This window comes from Ictidomys tridecemlineatus, chromosome 15, assembly GCF_052094955.1.
Source record: "Ictidomys tridecemlineatus isolate mIctTri1 chromosome 15, mIctTri1.hap1, whole genome shotgun sequence".
NCBI classification, from domain to species: Eukaryota; Metazoa; Chordata; class Mammalia; order Rodentia; family Sciuridae; genus Ictidomys; species Ictidomys tridecemlineatus.
In genome coordinates this window covers 44767105-44784274 of record NC_135491.1, presented here as the reverse complement: position 1 = coordinate 44784274, position 17170 = coordinate 44767105, and the positions used below count along the sequence as shown (strand labels likewise).

Sequence of the window (17170 nt, the reverse complement as noted above, 5' to 3'; positions counted from 1 at the left end):
AAAAACTAGGGACAATTTAATCTTCACTAACATAATAAACTTTGTATACAATTCTATACAGGAGCTATAAAAATAATATATCTATATAAGCAAATATGGAAGTATATTCAGGGAACATTACTGAGTGAAAAATAAATTATATTTAGTGGGGAACAGAAGGAAAGGAAAATACAGTTAATGGAGTGGTTACTGGTGAGGTTTTTATTTTTTCTGATAAAGCAAGTGATAAGATTAGCTTTATTTAAAGGAAATGAGCTACACAGCAATATGACAGGAAAATGAGAATAAAAGAAAATATACACATATAGTTCAGGTGAAAAATTTTAAGAACATTAACTGATAGTGGAAAATTAATGGGATAGATTCAAGACAAGTTTCTAACATGGAAATTCAGGCAGAAGAAATCCAGAATGACTTAATTTTATGCCAGCTCTAGAACAACAAATAATGACCAAAGGGATCCTCTACCTGACTTAAACCTGATAGTTCAGTCTGACAATGGTTTGAACCATAAACTTGTCTGTCATGAATCAAGTTCACTTGGTAATTCCTTCTGTATTGAGATTACTGCAGTTCAATGTGATGAATCTTGTAATATTCTTATAAGGGTTTTATTGAAATATAATTTATATACCACAAATGTACCCTTTTAAAGGGTGCCGTATGGTGGTTTTTAATATACTCATAAAGTTGTAAAACCATCACCATTATCTAACTCTGTGTGTGTGTTTGTGTGTGTGTGTGTGTTGCTGGTGATGGAATCCAAGGCCTTGTGCATGCTAGGTAATCACTTTACCACTAAATTATGTCCCCAGCCCTAATTCCATATTTTTCTTGCCTCCGCAAAGAAACTCCAAACCTATAGAGGTAGGAGAGAAGAAATCAAAATAGGTAGAAAGGATACAAAAGGCAAAGACGAGGAAATATAATCTTAAGGTTCTATATACCTTTCCTGGTGTATCATTCCCCGAGCCAGTTTCTCTCCTATGCCTATCACTCCCAAATTTCTAGAAAATCTCTAAGTCTTAAAGTTACCATAAATTCACTCACTTATGTAAATTACCTTGGGCACACTAATTAGCCCACCAAAAAAATAAATTAAATGAAGAAAGATATGATATTTAAAAAAAACCTATAACTTAGGGTACTTCACTACCAATCAGGTAGTGAAGACCACCTTCAGCCTAAAGATACTAAGAACTACCAGGCTGACAGCCTTATACCCTTACTTTCTGACACCCTTATAACCTTACTCTCCCCATATCCAGCCTTCATCAGGTTTTCTTTAAGAGTCAGGAACCCTGAAAACACATCTCTTTCTAGATTGAGGAATATCTTTCACCACAAGAAAGAATGTGGTAAAGAAAAATGTGCATTACTTACTTTACAAAATTAATCTATCCCTCTTAACTGATGTATGCTCAATTTTTTTTCTGTGACATATGTGAAGGACCCCACTTATCCTGAGATAAGTGCCCCCCTTTCCTTGGGACCCTCTTCTCGTGATATCACTTTTCCAGTGACACCATTAGCAGTTACTCTGCATTCTTCCTCCCCTTAACTCCCAGAAAATATTACTCTACTTTGTCGATATGAAAACTTAAATCATGCACATCTTCTGAATCATTACTAAGTATAATGATTTAATGTAATTATGATTTAACTGTAATGGAGTAACCACTTAAGATTTGGAAGTAGTAGGATTCAGTGGTGTGCACCTGTAATTCCAGGGACTGGGGAGGCTGAGGCAGAAGGATTGCAAGTTAGAGGCCAGCCTCAGCAACTTAGCAGGCCCTGTCTCAAAACAAAAAGGGCTAAAGTTGTAGCTCAGAAGTACAGTGCCCCTGAGTTATACACAGTATTGCATGTGTGCACATACGCACACTCATGCTCTCCAAATATAAAACTTCAAGGCAACAACTTCTCTATCCACCACGGTGTAACAGAAAACATATGGGTCTTTGTCCCAGATTCCTGGCACAGAGCTTCCTTGGAATTTCCCGAGAGATAGGAACATCTTTTGTTATCAATAACAAGCCCCTTTTAACCATACCTGAGTTTATGATAATGAGGTGACTCTCTGGGTACCTAGATAGATTAAGGATGGGGGCTGGTCTTCAGAATGACGACGGCATGATTAGAGCATTAGAACTTTGGCTCCCACCATACCCACAAAACAAAGGGAGAATGGCTGGAAACTGAATCCAGTCACCAGTGGCAGATGATTTAATCAACTGAGTTATCTAATAAGATCTCTAATAAAACCTTTGCAACAATGTGTTTTGAAGAGCTTCCAGTTGGTAAATTCACTGAAATGCTGGGAAGGTGATATGCCCAGAGAGGGCAAGGAAGCACACATACCCGTTCCCATGTCTTGCCCTACATATCTGTTCTATTAGGCTGTTCCTGAGTAGTATCCTTTATAATAATCAAATAAGTTAGTTGTCTACTTGAGTTCTTTGAGTTCTTCTTGTGAATTACTGAACTTTAAGAGGGGGTTGATGAAACCTGCAAATGTGTAGCCAGTCAACATCTGAAGTGGGGGAAATCTTAGGAAATTGAATCCTTAACTTGTGGGGTATAAATCCAAGACTATGCCAAAATTTGAATTCAACTGAACTGAGTTTTTAACAGGAACTTAGGCTGTCTTTGCTAAATGTGGATAAAACTTGGCATCTCTACTCTTTCCAGCATCCTGCTTTAGATTTCCCTGGAATGGTGCCTACAAGTCTTCAGTGGTTGTCCTACACCTTCCAGTAACAACAGGAAGCAGGTACATCACCTAATGTGAGACTGCCCCTAACCCAAGCAGTAGCAATCATCTATCTCATGGAAATTCACTTGCCCCTTCCAGAATCATAGATCTGATAAATAAACATCCTGAACAAGTGGAAATTGTCCACTTGGGGATAAGAACATCTCCAGAGTCACCTTACAGAACCAGAACTGAAAAAATAATCAACGAGACCACAGTCTGAACAAGAATATTAAATATACATACCATTCACCCTCTGCCCCAACTTTTACTGTATTAATTAAAAAATTATTTTCTTACTTTCCACCATTACCTTTTCAGTTTTATTTTGGGCAGAACCTGGTCTGTTAGGACCCCCAGAGTCAGGCCTCTGGACTAGGACTCCAATAATATATTAAGAGAATCAGTGAATTGAAGATCCGCTTACACAATACCATCCATCTGCCTTCACTCTTCTCCAGTACCTACCAATGATATATTTTCTTCAAATACAATGAGTCAATCTTTGAAAATAAATTTAAACAACCTTGTTAAGTTCTTTATTATGGAAGAATTGTATCATACAACTCAGAAAAAAAATCTAAGGGAAAATCTTCAAGACATTGGATATGACAATTATTTCTGGATATGATGTCAAAATCACTAGCAACTAAAGTAAAAATAGATGAATTGAACATATCAAAATTGAAAATATCTGTGCATCAAAGGACACTAACACAAAAATTCCCTATGGAGTGGAAGAAAATATTTGCAAATCTTATGTCTCATGAGGGGTAAACATCCAGAATTTATAAAGAACTCCTAAAATGGACAAAAAAAAATTACTAAACAGACATTTTCCCAAAGATATACAAATGGACAAAAAGCACATGAGGGGTTGGGACTGTGGCTCACCGGTAGAGCGCTTGCTTTGCATGTGTGAGACACTGGGTTCAATCCTCAGCACCACATAAAAATAAATAAACAAAATAAAGGTATTTTTTAAAAAGCACATGAAAAGAGATGCTCATTACTAATTACCAGGGACATGACAATCAAACCACAATGAAATACCAACTCACACCAATAAGGATGGATACTATTAAAAAAAAAAAAAAACAGAAAATAGCAAGTTTTGGAGAAAATGTGGAGAAATGGAAAAACTGGAACACTTATGTACAGTTGGTGGGAATGTAAAATGATGTAGGTGCTATGGAAAACAGTTAAGCATCTCCATAAATAATTAAAAACAGGATTACCACATGATATAGTCCTAAAATAATTTAAAGCAGCAGTTGGGTGTAGTAGTGCACACCTGTAATCCCAGTGATTTAGGAGGCTAAGGCAGGAAGATCACAAGTTTGAAGCCAGTCTCAGCAACTTAGCAAGATTCTGTCTCAAAAGAAAAACTAAAAGAGGGCTGGGAATGTAGCTCAATGGTAGAGCACCTCTAGGTTCAACCGCTAGTACTGAGGACAAAAAGGAAAAAAAAAAAGACTGAAAACAGAGAATCAAAGAGAGATTTGTACATAACTATTTTCATAGTAACATTACTAACTAATCCAAGCATCCATTATCAGATGAATAAACAAAATGCAGTGTACATAAATATTGTCTTTAAAAGAACACATGCAGGGGTGGGGTTGTGGCTCAGTGGTACAGCACTTGTCTGGCATGTGTGAGGCACTGGGTTCGATCCTCAGCACCACATATAAATAAATAAATAAATAAATAAATAAAGATATTGTATACATATACAACCAAAAAAAATTTTTTTTAAATATCAAAAAAAGGACACATACAACACCATGGATAAAATTGAAAATGTTTTACTAAAATAAGCCAGTGACAGAAAGAAAAATACTGTGTGATTCCAGTTATATGAGGTACCTAGTCAAATTCAGTCTTCCTGTTCCAAAATTTTCTTCACTTTGAGTTATATCCTGCCAATGTAGGTTCAATGTAAACAGCTTTTGCTTTTCTTCCCCAAAGTTTCATTTTAAAATGTCCAACAGACATTTTTCCAACTACTATCTAGCCTTGCTGCGAAAAGTTAAAGAAACTTGTCCCAGGACCTTGTTTTTCAAGCTACTATCCGTAATGGCTCAAAAATCTTTTTATTTCAGAGATCCCTGGGTCTCAGAAGTTTTGATTTATCAGACATTTCCAGAAGTGGTTATCTCATCAGTTCAACAATGTCTATAAGAAATCAGTTCCTGGAGGTATAGCTCCATGTCAGAGTGCTTACCAAGCATGTGTAATACCTTGGGTTTGATACCCAGCAGTGGGAAGGATAAAAGAAAGGAAGGATGAAAAGAAGGACAGCTTGGTGTGGTGGCACATGCCTGTAATCCCAGCGGTTCAGGAGGCTGAGACAGGTTCAAAGCAGCCAGCCTCAGCAATGGAGAGGTGCTTAGCAACTCAGTGAGACCCTGTCTTTAAATAAAATACAAAACAGGGCTGGGGATGTGGCTCAGTGGTTGAGTACCCCTCAGTTCAATCCCAAGGAAGGAAGGAAGGAAGGAAGGAAGGAAGGAAGGAAGGAAGGAAGGAAGGAAGGAAGGAAGGAAAGGAAGGTAGGTTGGTTCTTGCTACATTTCATTTTGACATTTTGAGGGTACTAACTTTGTGCTGTTCACTTTTTAATCCTACTGAAAACACAATAGTAAATAAAACAAAGTCCTTATCCTCATGGATCTTACATTCTAATAATAAATGTTAGATGGTGATACTGCTATAAGGAAAATTAAAACAAAGAAGACTGTGAGGAAGCAAGATTATTACTTTAGAAAGGGAGATCTGGAAAGACTTCTCTAATATTTGAGGAGGTACCAAAAAAGTATGAATTTAACACAGCTATATAGAAATTTGGGAGAATACTGTAGCCAAGGATAATTGCAAATAAAAAGGAATGAAGACGGAAGTGTTCTCAGAGTGGATGAGAAATTCTAGTGGGACTAGAATTGAGTAAGAAAGGGAAAATAAGAGTGGATGTATGCAATTAGAGGAAAGCTAGTCAAGGACCTTGTAAGATGAGAAACCACTAAAGGGGACTAGACAGAAAAGTGCCATAATCTGATATACATATCTAATAAGACATGTGAGAGGCTACTTGTAATAACAGGTAACAAATAATGGAGCACAGGACCTGTGTGGCAGTTGGTTGTAAAAGTGTAAATAACAATAGGAGTCAGATTTTGGATGAAGATAGTGCTGACAGAATTCCTTGCCTAGATATGAGAAGAATCAAGGATGAGACCAAGGCTTGAGGCATGTACTATATTATAAGAACAGCACTTCTTCTTTTTCTTTTTTTGGTTCTAATTGGTTATACATGACAGCAGAATGCATTTCGGTTCATTGTACACAAATGGAGCACAGCGTTTCATTTCTCTGATAGTATACAATGTAGAGTTGCATCATAGTTATACACGTACCTAGGGTAATGATGTCCTTTTCATTCCACCATCTTTCCTATCCCCATGTCCTTGCCCTTCCCTCCCTCCCCTTTGCCTAATCAAAGTTCCTCTATTCTTCCCACCCCCCCCCCAATATGGATCAACCTCCACTTATCACGGAGAATATTTGGCTTTTGGTAAGAGCAGCACTTTTTTTTTTAAGTTATAGATGGGCACAAAATCTTTATTTTTATTTATTTTTATGTGGTGCTCAGGATCAAACCCAAGGCCTCACACGTGCAAGGCAAACGCTCTACCACTGAGCCACAACCCCAGCCCAAGAACAGCGCTTCTAATCACATAAATGAAAAGGAAAAGAGAGATTCGAGAGATATGAAACAAAAAACTTCTACTATGCATATATTGAACTGAGATTCCAATAAGTATTTCAATGGAAATATCAAGTAGATACTTGTACATAAAGGCACAGGCTGACCATGAAAATTTAGAAGTCATAAATGTATAGCTATTTAAATCCACAGACCAGAATATCACCACAGAGTTGAGACAGAGAAGAAAGCAGGCAACTGTGAGGCATAGAGAACTTCAAGGTTTAGGGATTAGGGAGGGGAAAAAAAAAGAATGAATTGGGAAAAGAAGCCAGGTATGCTGGCAAGTGCATGTTATCCCAGCAACTTGGAAGGCTAGAGGAGGATGATTGCCAATTCAAAGCCAGTATGGGCAACTTAGTGAGACCCTGTTTCACGATAAAAAATTTAAAAAGGGCTGGGGCTGTAGCTCAGTGGTAGAGAACTCCTAGGTTCAATTCCCAGTACTTTGAACAAAGAACAAATGGGGGGTGGGGGGAGACATCAGTAAAATTAAGAAGAATGTGGCACCTAAAAGTCAGGTGAAGACCTACTAATAATGTGGTTGTTATTTTTAGGAACTATTCTCCATGGTTAGCATAGAAAGACATGCTTACAAGATAAGTATGGTCCTTGTCCTCATGAAATACGTAGTCTCAAGAGAGGCTGACAAAAACATAAATTAAAAATTTCAAGTACTACTAAGTGATAAAAAAGACTAAAAAGGAACTTATTTTAGACAGGCTACAGCAATTGCTTTTTTGACAAGATAACATGTAAAATAAAACCTCAAAGATATTTAGGAACCAGCAAGCAAAGAAAGGGAGGCAAGGGTAGAGAAGGTGATAATTCTGACCTAGAGGAACAACATAAGAAAACAGAATCTAAGTCTGATAAAATCTTTGTTTTTTTGAGGAAGTTAAAGGCCCAATGTGGCTAGAGCTAACCAATGAAGAGAGCTGGAAGAAGCAAGAACTATAACTATAGTAAGGAGTGTGAATTTTATTCAAAATATACTGGAAACCACGGTAAGAGTTTTTAAAAGAATAACATTTCCTATTATATCGGAGAATAACTTCAACTTTTGTATATCCAATACCTAGCAAATCCCTAACATTTATTTCACCTATAATAATTTGTTAATGTTGTTGAATTATTTCCCTTATAGAATCCATGTTACTCCCTAAATTATGTTCTGTAAACCCTCAACTAGAAATTTCTGAACCATGATTTTCTTGGTAATGGTATCAGACTTGTTGAATTAGGATAAATCAAGAACCACTTAGCTGATAATGTCACCTATCCAAAAAGTAGTTACACACACAAAGGTAAAACAAATCTCTGATGTTTAATTCAAAGGAATTTGAATTTTCCTTGGCCTCTTGTTCAAGCACTCTAACTCAGTTTCGGAACTCATAATACTATATGCTCAGATTAGAAGCAGGAAATCAGAAGAGAAGGTGGCTGGAAAAGAAATGGGGAAAAAAAAACATAAAACAAAAACCAGGCAGTTCAAATGGCATAGTACCTTAAAAGCATCCAGAACAATCTGTTCTATAAGAATTTCATCTATGAGTGTGCCTTTTTTTCCACATCCTCGACAAAACATATTGTTGTCTTCATAATAGCTGTCATTCTTACTGGAGTGAGATGATAGAGTAGTTTTGATTTGCATTTCTCTAATTGCAAAAGAGGATGAACTTTTTTTTCATATATTTGTTAACTGATTGTATATCCTCTTCTGAGAAGTGTCTGTTCAGGTCTTTGGCCCATTTATTGATTGGGTTGTTGTTGTTGTTGTTATTTGGTGCTTAGCTTTTTGAGTTCTTTATATACCTGAGAGATTAGTGCTTCATCTGATGCCTAAAAATTTGCTCCAAAGATATAGGCTCTCTATTCACCTCACAGATTGTTTCTTTTGCTAAGAAGAAACTTTTTTGTTCGAGTCCATCCTATTTATTGATTCTTGGTTTTAATTCTTATGCTATAGGAGTCTTATTAAGGAAGCTAGGACCTAATCCCACATGATGAAGATTAGGGCCTACTTTTTCTTCTATTAGAAGCAGAGTCTCTGATTTAATTCCTAGGTCCTTGATCCACTTTGAGTTTAGTGCATGGTGAGAGATAGGGGTTTAATTTCATTTTGCTGCATATGGATTTCCAGTTTTCCCAGCACCATTCATTGAAGAGGCTATCTTTTCTCCAATGCATGTTTTTGGTGCCTTTGTCTAATATAAGATAATTGCAATTTTGTAGGTTAGTCTCTGTGTCCTCTATTCTGTACCATTGGTCTACTTCATACATTGCTGGTGGGACTGCAAATTGGTGCATCCAATATGGAAAGCAGTATGGAGATTCCTTGGAAAACTGGGAATGGAACCACCATTTGACCTAGTTATCCCTCTCCTGAGTCTATACCAAAGGACTTAAAAACAGCATACTACAGGGACACAGCCACATCAATGTTTATAGCAGCACAATTCACAATAGCTAAACTGTGGAACCAACTTAGATGTCCTCAGTAGATGAATGGATTTTTAAAAATGTGGCATATATATATAATGGAATATTATTCAGCAATAAAAGAGAATAAAATCACAACATTTGCAGGTAAATGGATGGCGTTGGAGAAACTAATTCTAAGTGAAGTTAGCCAATCTAAAAAGACCAAATGCCGAATGTTTTCTCTGATATAAGGAGGCTGATTCATAGTGGGGTTGGGAGGGGGACCATGGGAAGATTAGACGAACTATAGATAGGGCAAAGAGGAGGGAAGAAGGAAGGGGGCGAGAGGTGTAAAAAAGATGGTGAATGAGATGGACATTATTACCATAATTACGAGTATGAAGACATAAATTGTGTGAATATACTTTGTATACAACCAGAGATATGAAAAATTGTGCTCTCCCTCTCTCTCTATATATATATAAGAATTGTAATGCATTCCGCTGTCATGTATTTAAAAAACAAATAAAAAGAATTCCATCTAATCATATTGATTATTTGCAAAGTACATTTTCCTTTAAAATGTCAATTATAAACTGGGCCTAATTGGTGCATGCCTCTCATTTCCGAGCTCCTTGGGAGGCTAAGGCAGAATAATTATCAAGCTTAAGGCCAGCCTAGGTTACAAACCCTGTATGAAAAGAGAAAAGAAAAATTTTTTAAAGGACTAAGGCTATAGCTCAGTGGTAGAGAGCTCACCTAGCCTGCATTGGTCCTGGACTCAATCCCCAGAACAGATTAAAAAAAAAAAGTAAATTATAAATTTAGTCCTTGCTCATTATTTCATTAGTATTATAGTTAATCTAGGATTGACTGGAGCAGTTGAATTTTATTTTGGGGATCCCAGTCTCAAAATAAGGGTTGTTGCAACAAGCAACAAAAGGAACATTACTAAATCAAATGGACATGGTAAAGTTTAAAATGTTTGTGCACAAAGGAAGTTAGCCAATCTCAAAAAGCCACTGTAAAGTGGTATAGATACTGTGGGAAACAGTTTGATAGTGCCTCAAAAGGTTAATGAACAATTGCCATATGAGCAAGCAAGTCCACCTGCAGTTACACATATCAGAGAAAATGAAAAGTGAAGCACATGGTCTACAAAGAAAAAAAATCTGCAAATCACTTTTCTGATTAAAAAAAGTACTCAGAATATATAAAGAACTCTAATAACAAAAAGACAAACTACTCAAGTAAAAAATGGGCAAAGAATATGAATAAACATTTCCCCACAGAAGATATAAAAATGGCCAGCTAACACATGAAAAGCTGTTCAAAATCACTGCCCATTAAGGAAATGCAAATCAAAACCACAATAATACTTTTTTTTTTTTTTATACCAGGGATTGAACCCAGGGACTCTTAACCCTTGAGCCACATCCCCAGTCCTATTTTGTATTTTATTTAGAAACAGAGTCTCACTGAGTTGTTTATTGTGTGGCTTTTGCTGAGGCTAGCTTTGAACTCACAATCCTCTTGCCTCAGCCTCCTATAAGGATGTCTTTGAAACCATGGCCACCACCCCCCGCAACACTCATACTAGGGATCTAACCCAGGGCCTTGTGTGTGCTAGGCAATCATTCTATCACTACCTATATCCCCACCCTTTTGTTATTATTATTTTATTGAGCAGGGTCTAAGTTGCACAGGCTGGCCTCAAACTGCTGGGATTTCAGGCATGCCCCATGCTGCTCAGCTTTAAATTTTTTTTTTTTTTTTAACCAGAAAATTTAAGTGTTGGTGAGGATGTGAGAACCCTAGTACATTACTGGTGGCAATGTAAAGTGGTATAGATATTGTGGGAAACAGTTGATAGTGCCTCAAAAGGTTAATGAATAATTGCCATATGAGCAAGTCCACCCGCAGTTACACATATCAGAGAAAATGAAAATATGTCCATATAGAAACTTGTACACAAATGTTTATAGCAGTATTACTCATATTAGCCAGAATATGGAAACCTAAATAGTCCTCTATAGATGAATGAATAAGAAAACTGTGATAAATTCAGTAAAATACAAAAAGAAACTAAGTACTAATAGATGCTACAACTTGAATGAACCTTGAAAACATTATGTTAAGTGAAAGAAGTCAGACACAAAAGGCCACATACTATATGACACTGCCTTTTAAAAAAAATTTTGTTGTTGTTGTAGTAGATGGACAGAATGCCTTTATTTTATTTATTTTATGTGGTGCTAAGGATCAAACCCAGTGCCTCACACATGCTCAGCTCTGCCACTGCTGAGCTACAGCCACAGCCCATATGATGCCTTCTTATCTGATATATCCAGAATAGGCAAATCCAAAGACACAGAAAGCAGAATAGAGGTCACCAACGGATATGGGGGAAAAATGAGGAGAGACTTTTTAATGAGTCTGGGGTATTCTACTGGGGGTAATAAAAAGTTCTGAATCTAGAGAGAGCTGATGATTACCAGGCACAGTGATGCAAGAACTTGGGAAGCTGAGGCAGTAGGATCACAAGTTCAAAACCAGTCTCAGCAATTTAGCTAAGATCCTATTTCAAAACAAAAATAAAAAGGATTGGGGACAGCTGGGTGCAGCAGCACTCACCTGTAATCCTAGCAACTCAGGAGGCTGAGGCAGGAGGGTTGAAGTTTGAAACAAGTCTTGGCAATTTGCTGAGGTCCTAAGCAATTTAGCAAGATCCTGTCTCAGATAGATAGATAGATAGATAGATAGGGGCTGAGGATGTGGCTCAGTGGTTAAGTGCCACTGGATTCAATCCCCAGTACTTGGGGAAACTGCAGGTGGGGGAGCTGGTGGTTGTACCACATTGTAAATGCACTGAATATCACTTAATTGTGTTTTTAAATGATGATTATTATTTTGAATTCCACCTCATTAGAAAGAATGCAAAGAACTTTCAGTGAAGAAAGAGGACTGAAAATATTAATTTACCCATGTCCTTTTCAAACTCCACTAACTGATAAGAAAATAATTATAAAATAGATGTAAACTCCCAAGAACAAAAAGAACAGGAGGTGAAACCACAGCAACAAAATTTTTAGATGCTGGAATGTAGGACTCTTCTTGGTAACTGATTTAGAACTTGAAAAATCTAAAATATAAGCCAACAGTGAGGAAAGCCAAGGAAAAAACTGATTTATAACAAAGAACCCCAAACACTCAGAAAATGTACTAACAGATATTCTGGAAGAGGATGTGAAACCAAAGCTAAAAACAAGACTGGTATAAAGTTTATTTAAAGAGTAGCTAAATCTATTCCTGAACACCTCCCACCCTATACTACTGAATGACTTCCTTGAGGCAAAAGATGAATTTTTGTGAAGAGGTAAAAACAGATGACTGAAAGCCTGAGCAACCATACTAAATACAGAGTGATGAAATACAAGTCCTTAAAACTTGTATACTGAAAACTTAAGTGCTTTTCTACTCCTTAGACTCAGAATAATGGGCTTATTTATACTCTACAGGTAATGGACTGGAAGATTTCTCCTTTTGGGAAGCTAATTAGCCTAAGAGTAAAGAACTACAGATATTAACATGAGTGGTAAACTAGTAAAAACCACTACAACAAGGCCTATGGTTAGTAAATGACACTGGTGATAAATTACCAATAAAATTTTGGTGGTTCATTTTTTAATAATAAGCAGATAGTGACAATCACACCAGAATTTGAGAAAATCTTCTATTTTAAATCTCAACATTAGCCAGGTGTGGTGGCGCATGCCTATAATCTCACCAGCAGCTGTGGAAGCTGAGGCAGGAGGATCTTGAATTCAAAGCCAGCCTCAGCAATTTAGCAAGGCACTAAGCAACTCATGGAGACCCTGTCTCTAAATAAAACACAAAAAAAGGGTTAAGTGCCCCTTCGTTCAATTCCCAGTAACTAAATCAATCAATCAATCAGCAACATTAAGACAGATAAAAGGAAAAGAAATGCAGATGGAAAAGCGTTTGTGATAAGATAGAAACAACAAAACCTACCCTCAATACCCTCACAAAAAAGATAATATTGCAACCCTGAAATTAGATTATGTGCTTATTTTAAAAGATTAAATAAGAGCCCCTAAAATTGTTTATTATACAAATAATATAAATATATACTATTTTATTTGAGCCTTATAAATGGAAGATTTCAGGAAAAATTGAAACATGAAATTGAAGATACCTCCCAAAAAGGAAAGCCAAGAATGAAACAGAAAATAGGATAAAAATATTGAAAGACGGAAGGAGAACCTCATTTTTATACATATATGATGTTGTGATAAGAAAAAGAAAAAAAAAGTATGTCACATTAGATTGGATAGAGAGAAAGGATGGGAGAGGAGGGGAGAAGTAGGGAGGATAGGAAGGGCAGAATAGACAATATGATTGATGATTGTATATTCCATGTATGTATTATATGTCAAAATACATTCTGCTGTCATGTATGACTAAAAAAAATAAATTAAATCGTATAAGAAAAAATAATTAATTAAAATTTTAAAAGTTAAAAAAAATAGGATAAAAATATTGAAATCTATTCCTGAAAACTGGGAGTTACAGAAGAGAATCGAAAATGAAAAAAAAGTATCATTGAGTATCTAGCATAATGGATGAGAACAGATCCATACTGATACACATCATCCTGCAATTTTAGAACACAACGGACAAAGAGAAGAACCTAAAAGATTGGGAGGAAGGAACGAGTTATGAACTAAGCATCAAGAAGTAGGCATGAGAGCCGGGCACAGTGGCACATGCCAGTAATCCCAGTAGCTTGGGAGGCTGAGGCAGGAGAATCACATGTTCAAAACCAGCCTCAGCAATGGCGAGGTGCTAAGCAACTCAGTGAGACTCCGTCTCTAACTACAATTAAGAAACAGCATTTTGTAAGATAATGAGGGTTAACAAGCTTTCAATTGGCTAAACCTAAAACTCTTCATAAAGAAAGAAAAATAAGAATATTACAAAAAAACGGAAAATTAAGTTGAAAATGAGAACAGATTAGCAGAATCAACAGTCTTAAAATGCAATAAAGAAGTAAGAAAAGGTGAACTAATTTATACCCAAAATTCATTAAGCAAAGGAAATTTGTTTCACTCAAGGACATTCTGAAGGGTGGGGATATATTCCACAGGAAGAGCTCTTGCCTAGCATGCATGAAGCTCCCCTGGGTTAGATCAGTAGCCATGAAAAGAGAAGCAGGAGGAGGGGGAAATGAGAAAGAAATGGGAAAGAACAACATATTGAGAAACTGTGACAAGAGTAAATGTAGACTTTCACAAAAATACTCATTTCTATTATATCCTGCCAAAAGGGAAAGAAAATACTTCCTGTTTTAAAAACCAATGGAAAATATCCATTAAAAAATTAAAAAATAGGGCTGGGATTGTAGCTTAGTGGTAGAGCGCTTGCCTCACACAGGTGAGGCCCTGGGTTCAATCCTTAGCACCACATAAAATAATAAATAAATAATATTAAAAATTAAAAAAAAAATGGATTCCACTGACTTTACATTCTATCATTGCTAAAAAAATAATAATTTAAAGGAAGCCTCATGAAAAATAGAAAAAGAAATCAGGAGAATAATTCAACAACAACTTATTTACACAATTAGGCTTGATTATATGGACAAAGACAACAGCATAGAAATGGTGCTACACCTTAACATCCATGTATTAGAAAAAATAAACTCCCACCTACAATCCCAGCAGCTTGGGAGGTTGAGGCAAGAGAATCATAAATTTGAAGCCAGCCAAAGCAACTTAGTAAGGCCCTAAACAAAGTAGTGAGACCCTATAAAAAATAAAAAAATATATATGTATCTCTAAAGTGTCTACATTTACCCCTTTTACTTCTTCCTTTTATTGAAAATAAGTGACCTGGAGCTAGGGTTGTGGCTCAGCAGTTGAGTGCTTGCCTCGCACTAGATCTAATCCTCAATACCACATAAAAATAAACAAACAAAAATAAAGGTATTTGTTTATTTACAACTAAAAAATGAAATTTTTAAATGAAAGAAAATAAGTGACCTGTCTCCAAAATAAATTTAATTTCTCCCTCTATGCTCTAAATTCTATCCCTTAATTTGATCAATTCTCTTTCCATATCTTCAATCTTCCCCTTCTTTCCAGTGGCTACTTCCTTCAATCTATTACTTCCTTTAAAAAGATTCCCCCAGATGAGTTGTTTTTAGTTTCTTCTCTCTCCTTCCTCTAAAAGAGTGGTTCTCAAAGGGGAATATTTGGGAACATCTGGAGGCATCAGTTGTCACAGAGGGGCATTCCTGGCATATTGTCAGCGGGGGCCAGAGATGCTCCTAAACATCCTACAGATGCTCCTAAACATCCTACAATGAACAGGTCAATCCTCCCCCACAACAGACTTATCTAGCTCAAAATGTCAATAGTGTCAAGGTTGAGAGAACTTGCTCTCAAAAGTAAATTCCTAGAAAGAGTGGTATACTGTCTTGTCTCCCTTTCTCATTTTCCAATGTTATCTGGCTTCAGATCACATCTTTTCAGAGAAACCAATCTTAATAATAGCCATTATTACCCGAATCACTAAACCTAATGTAAACTTTTTCAGCCATCAATTGTACAAATTTCACTGAGGCACTAAGGCACTAGAGATAATTTTTTTTGGGGGGGGGTAAGGTACCAGGTATTGAACCCAGAGGTGCATAACAACTGAGCAACATCTCCAGTCTTTTTTTTTTTTTTTAACATTTTTTAACACATTACCTTAATTTTATTTATTATTTTCATGTGGTGCTGAGGATCAATCCCAGTGCCTTGCACATGCTAGTCAGGAGCTCTACCACTGGGCAAAAAACCCAGCCCCTCAGTCCTTTCTGAGACAGGATCTCACTAAGTTGCTGAGGACCTCATTAAGTTGCTTAGAGCTCGTGATCCTCCTGCCTCAGCCTCCTGAGCTGCTGGAATTTCAGGCATGAGCCACCACACATTCTACCTTATTTATTTATTTTAGTGCTGGGGATTGAGCCCCAAAGTGCTCTACCACTGTGCTACATCTCCAGCCCCCCCCCCTTTTAAAGGGAGGTCTTGCTCATTTCCTCCAACCTCAGCCTCCCAAGTAGGAGAGTTACAAGCTACTACCTTTCCTTCTTAAAATAAGTTCAAGGCTGGCCTCAGAAATGAGCAAGACTTCCCTTTAAAAGGGGGGGGGGGCTGGAGATGTAGCACAGTGGTAGAGCACTTTGGGGCTCAATTATAATTTAGATATCCATTCTCCCAAAACTATCTACAGATTCAACATAATCCCAATCAAAATTCCAGTAGGTCACCAGGCATGGTGGAACATGCCTATAATCCCAGCTACTCAGGAGTCTGAGGTAGAACAACTTCAAGGCCAGCCTCAGCAATTTAACAAGACCCTGTCTCAAAATAAAAAGGGCTGGGAATGTATCTCAGTGTAGAGAGGGGGATGGTGGGAATTGAAAAAGAACAAAATTGGATGAGTTACATTAGCTGATTTCTATGGTTACTATAAAGATATAGTGATCATTTTTTAAATTGTTTTTAAATTTATTTTTTAGTTTTCGGCAGACACAACATCTTTGTTGGTATGTGGTGCTGAGGATCGAACCTGGGCCCCAGGCATGCCAGGCGAGTGCGCTACCGCTTGAGCCACATCCCCAGCCCCAAGATATAGTAATCATGATAGTACAGTATCAGTAAAGGACAGAAATACAGCTCAATGGAACAGAACAAACAATCCAAAATTAAACTCACACATATATATAGTCACCTAATTTTTGACAAATGGTAAAATTAATGCAGTGGAGAAAGAATAGTATTTCAACAAATGGAGTTTGAAAGAATAAAATATCTATGTGTAAAAAGAATAAACCTAGAACCATTTCTTACATCATACACAAAAATTAACCCCCAAAATTGATCATAGTCCCAAATGTGTATGAATCTCCAAAAGAAAATCTGTGAGTTTGAATTAGGCAAAGATTTCTTAGATATATCACCAAAAGTACAACCCATAAAAGAACAAATTGATGCCACCTGCCTGTAATCCCAGCAGCTTGGGGGCTGAGGCAGGAGGATCACGAGTTCAAAGAAAGCCTCACCAACAGCGGAGACTAAGCAACTCAGTGAGACCCTGTCTCTAAATGAAATACAAAATAGGGCTGTGGATGTGACTCAGTGGTCGAGTACCCGAGT

At 36.9% G+C, this 17170-nt stretch overlaps 1 protein-coding gene across 4 annotated transcripts in view; it reads right to left on the bottom strand.

Annotated features, from left to right (window-relative positions):
* Positions 1-17170, bottom strand: part of Nfatc3 (nuclear factor of activated T cells 3) — a 95302-nt gene that overhangs the window by 55999 nt on the left and 22133 nt on the right. The gene's annotated exons all lie outside the window — the stretch shown is intronic.